The sequence below is a fragment of the Echinops telfairi genome, unplaced genomic scaffold (assembly GCF_000313985.2).
Source record: "Echinops telfairi isolate 266 unplaced genomic scaffold, ASM31398v2 ScPeMD7_7458;HRSCAF=8496, whole genome shotgun sequence".
Classification (NCBI taxonomy): domain Eukaryota; kingdom Metazoa; phylum Chordata; class Mammalia; order Afrosoricida; family Tenrecidae; genus Echinops; species Echinops telfairi.
The window spans coordinates 10,840,144-10,845,119 of record NW_022111358.1 but is presented as its reverse complement, the minus strand read 5'-3'; positions in this window follow the sequence as shown (position 1 = coordinate 10,845,119).

Here is a 4,976-nt window from a genome sequence, read left to right as displayed (position 1 = left end):
CCACCCTCGGGGCTCCGCGTCGACGATCGGAGGAGCTGGACCCAACGGGACCTCCCCGCCAGAGCTGAGAGGGACCCCGGCGCCCCCCAGTTTGGCACGGAGCCTAGGTGGGGCGCTGGGCGCTCATTCACCTCGGGGGCCGGCGGAGACCTCCCGGAGCGTTAGACCCGACGCGTGCGCCTGAGGGTGCTGCTGGGTGGCCCGGCACGCCGGACAGAGGGTTGGTCTGGGTTTCTAGCCAGCTTGGGCAAGTCGATCGAACTACGCAGAACTCGTCTCTTCACCTGTAAATAATCGCCTGCAGACTGGCTTTCAGGCGCTTTAGCCTGTGTTTCCAACTGCACTCTGGCAGAGGTGTGGCGGTGAACCTTATAGACTTCCCAGGTAGTTGTCCTCCTTTGAACCCAGCGGCTTCATATAGGTTACCCGAGGGGGACTTTTTGCAAGGTAGACGGAGTCAGTCTGGGGTGGTGTGAACACCCCCATCACTACGCTGCTAACAAGGAGGTTGGGGGTTCAAATCCACCCAGCAGCTCCTGGAAAGAAAGGCCTGACCGTCTGCTTCCAAAAAGTCCGTGATTAAAAACCCTACGGGGTGCAGGGAGTAGTGGCTTCCCGTTGGACTGCGAGCCTCCTGATCGTCAGTTCAAAACCAGCAGAAGCTCCCCTGGGGAAAGAAGGGGCTTTCGACTCCTGTAAGCAGTCTGGGAACACACACACACACCCGGGGTGTGTGGGGGGAATAGCTATGAATCAGCATCCACTCGATGGCAGCTTTTGCTTTGTGTTGTTTTGAATGGGGTGCAGTTGCACTGTTGACACACACGGGGCACAGGGTCACTGTGAGTCAGAGGGCAACTGGTCTGGTGGGTTTTTGCTTTGGTGATTTTTAAATTTTGCAAAGTCTTGTATTAATAGCACCCTCCTCGATTAAAAATGGACGCATCTTTCCTTTATTCCCAGCTTTCTCCCCCCACCCAACAGTTTTATTGGCATATAATTGACATAGCATACAATTCAATAATGCAATCACAATAGGATATTTTGTATTGAAGAGAGGTGGCTTAATGGGGTGCTGCCAGCACAGGCTTCGAGGGCTAGCCTCAAGATTGGCTGCCAACCAAGAGAAAAGAAAAGGCTGTCGGATGTGGTCAAGATTGACAGCCTGACGCAGAAACCCTAGAGGGTCCCTAGGAGTCCCAATCGACTTGATAGCAATGGGTTGGGTCCATGTTTGTAGTGGATTTTCTAGATAAAGATGATGGTAGTAGTAGTATTATATCACAATCGCTTTCTTTCGCAACAAAGCATCTCAATTTGTCTTCTTTTCCCCATGGGGCTAGGGTCTGCACTGTTTCATGGAGAAGGGATATGAATAAGCTTTAATTTACTGAGCCCAGAACAAGCTTTAATTTACTGAGCCCAGGGCTCTGCCCTAATTCCCTTGTTCCCAAAGAGCTCCCTAAAACTGCCCGTGGAGATCCCCCCACTGTCACTGTGCACGTTCCTTCCCGAGGCCATCAGAAGGGCCATGCTAAATTGGGAAACCTGCCGCAGCGTGAGGAGGGCCCTCTCTGGATCACCCTTCTTAATGTCAGGCAGCTCCCATCACCCCATGGAATATTTGGCAAAGACCCTGCTTCAAGAAGGGGATCCTGTCTCTCCACTCTCCTTTGTAAGCACTGGTCCCTCGCTCTGTGTTCTCAGCTCTGGCCCATGCAGGGAGTCACTTTGTTTCTCTGGATTTAGAATCTTACAACATCCAGTTCAGAGTTCCCATGGCCCCAGGAGGCAGCTTCTGTCTACCAAGCCAAGCCTTGTTAAGAGTCCCACCCAACCTCCCCCACCCCCCACCCCAAGCCCGGTTGCAGGCAATCCCTGGCAAGGGAACACAGACAATATCCCTGCCGCCATCCATGCCTGTGGTGGCCCCAGATGGAGAGAATTTGGGGTGTGCTTGGGAAACTTAATATCTAGCAGATTGAGTCTCGTTCAGTCTACTTAACATAATTGGGGGAAGGGGTTTTTTCAGTCTGAGAAGGAGAGATATTTCAAAAGGACAAAACACTCCGGTCATGTGTCATGGGTGGGTGGGTATACTTGTTTGACTCGGTAAGCCTGTGCATGCATGTGTGTATACATGCAAATTGCTGTGGGTTTATATGTAGGTATTTCTGTACATGGCTCAATATATGGGCTTTGATGTCAGACAAATGTAAGTTCTAACCGTGGACAAATCGTTGAACCTCTATGAATTTCAGCTTTTTTTCAGTCTGTAAAATGGGGGCTAATGCCTCTCTCACAGGAGAAAATGTATGCAAGATGCTCAGCACAGCATCTGGCACCTAGAAAGCCGTCTGTAAGAGGTAGCAGCTATCCAGGGGGTTGTTATTGTTATCCTTATCATTATTTTATCATGAGCGTCATCATTGTCCTTATCATGAACTTCAAGTTCATGTTCTGGTTGGATGACTGGCTTTCCCACCACAAACAGCACACGACAAGATGTTCATCACTGAACAATGGGCAACACAAGACTGCATTTTGGAAGTGGCGACTGAAACCACCAAGTCACTGCTGACTTGAAAACAAAGCGATGTGAAAACAACCGTTTGTTAAGTTCACGGCTTCTGGGCGGCAGGCTCTTGAGTAGGACCTATCAGGGCAGCTTGATTTCATCCATAAAGCCTGGGGCCAGAATCCTCCGAAGTCTGTTTATCTGGAAGTTGATGCTGGCTGTCAGCTGGGGGGCCTCAGTTCTTTTCCACGTGGATCTTTCCACCTGGGCAGTCCGTGGGAGTTTGGGCTTCCTCACAGCGTGGTGGCTGAGGTCCAAGGACGAGTGTTCCACAAGGCAGGAGTTTCATCTTCTGGGCAGTTTAGATTTGGACGTCATGGAGTGTGACAGCCACTGCAGTCACAAGCCCTCACCCGGCTCAAGGGGAATGAATGCAGACAGCACCTTTGGGCAGGAAGTGTATTAAAGTAACAATGTGAGTTATTGTTGTGGTCATTTAAGGAAGTACAGTCGCCCATAGATGAGAACCTCACAGAGTAAGGCCCACACTCCTGCCCGCACTCAACAGCATTTCCGTGACAACGGTACGGGGAGTTCAAACACTCATTGGCATCAAGTTGGTTCCAATTCATAACGAACCTATAGGGCAAGGTAGAACTGCCCCTGTCGATTTCTGAAACTGTAACTGTTGATGGGAGTAAAAAGTCTCGTGTCATTCTCCAGAGGCCCCCTTGCTGGTTTCAAACTGCTGACCTTGTGGTTAGCAGCCCAACAAATAACCACTATGCCACCAGGTCAAGACCCCAGCAAGGCACAATAGTCCTGCTGAGCTGAAATGTCAGCAGAAGTGGAGCAGTGCACCAAAGAAGAAGTTCTACAAAAGGAGGTTTTCAGACGTCTGGAGAGGGTGTTCCCTGAAGTCCTTGGCCGAGGACCGTCCTGGCATGTGTAGGTCCTTGCTACTCCAAGGACCTTACTCCTAAGTCGTAACATTGCTTGATATGTGGGATATCGATGGGTTGTTGGGATTTTTCCCATTCTAGTTGGCCCAAACCCCAGCTCTTCTCCTGAACCGCTCACCTTCTAAAATAAGACCTATTGTGTATAAAACATAAACGTGGATCAACATAAAACACTGCTTTTTCTCAATTTGTCCCCATTTCCTTAATAGACAACTGAATGTTGAAAGCAAAATAACAACATTGTAGCTTGAGCTTGACGTGTAAAGGTATTTGATTAACCCAAAAAATTTTGATTGATCTAACAGTAAAAGAGCTGCCCAAGCTAAAAAATCACTGCCTTCAAGTTGATCCCTACTCTGAGAGACCCTGTAAGACAGACTAGAGTCCACTGGGCTTCCACGGCTGTCAATCTTTATTGAAGCAGACGGCCGCAGCTTTCTCCCAGGGAGCATGTGTGGGTTTGAACCACGGACCTTTTGGCTAGCAGCCAAGCTCTTTAACCACTGAACTATTGCACCACCAGGGCTTCACAAAAGAAATTAAAAGCAGAAGCAGGACCGACCCCAAAATAAAGGGCAAATGGAAAGTGTATAATAAGATAGTACACTTAACCCCCAGCATATTGTTATATTAAAGGTAAATGAGTAAATCCTCCCATTAAAAAAGCAGGGATTCACACTAAATCCTACCTCCAACTTTTTTTTTCTTTCTTTTTTTAACATTTTATTCGGGGCCATACAACTGTTATCCCAATCCATATACACATCAATTGTGTAAAGCGCATTTGTACATCGTTTCTCAAACCTACCTCCAACTTAAAGAAAAAACAGTTGTTATAACACGGCCCTGCTCATTACTCACCTTCATGAAACAATCACTGAAGATAAGGGTGCTACAGCGAAGTGTAGTGAAGAAAGCAGATGGTGCCCTGCTATCAATCAGAATAGTGTCTGGGACTTACAGGATGGTATTCAAACAAGCAGCTGTCTCAGTAAGGAGTCAACTAAGTCCACAAGGAAGAAGCATACCAGCTTGTGTGATCCAAGATGACAATTACAAAATTCAAATCTGGTGAAGAGAAAGACATCAGATTAAAAATGATGAACACCCAATTTGTGGCGGGCTAAGGGGAACAGTGGGAGCCCAAAAGCCCTTTGCAGAGTATCTAGTTAGACTGAGCCACCGGCAGATGCTCCTGATTATGCTGAATCAAACGCCATGCTTGGCCAGTTGACCAGCCTATAGACTTGACCTGAATCTGTTTTGTGGGCAAGTATCTCTTACTGATTGTGTTAGTCTGGGTAGACTAGAGAAACAAATCCATAGAAACTCATATGTGCATAAGAGAGAGTTTTATATAAAGGGTAATTGTACATTAAGAAAGTATCCCAACCCAGTCTAGTTCAAGCCCATAAGTCTGATGTTAGCCCATATGTCTGATACCAATCTATAAAGTCCTCTTCAGACTCACAAAACACGTGCAATGACGCCAAATG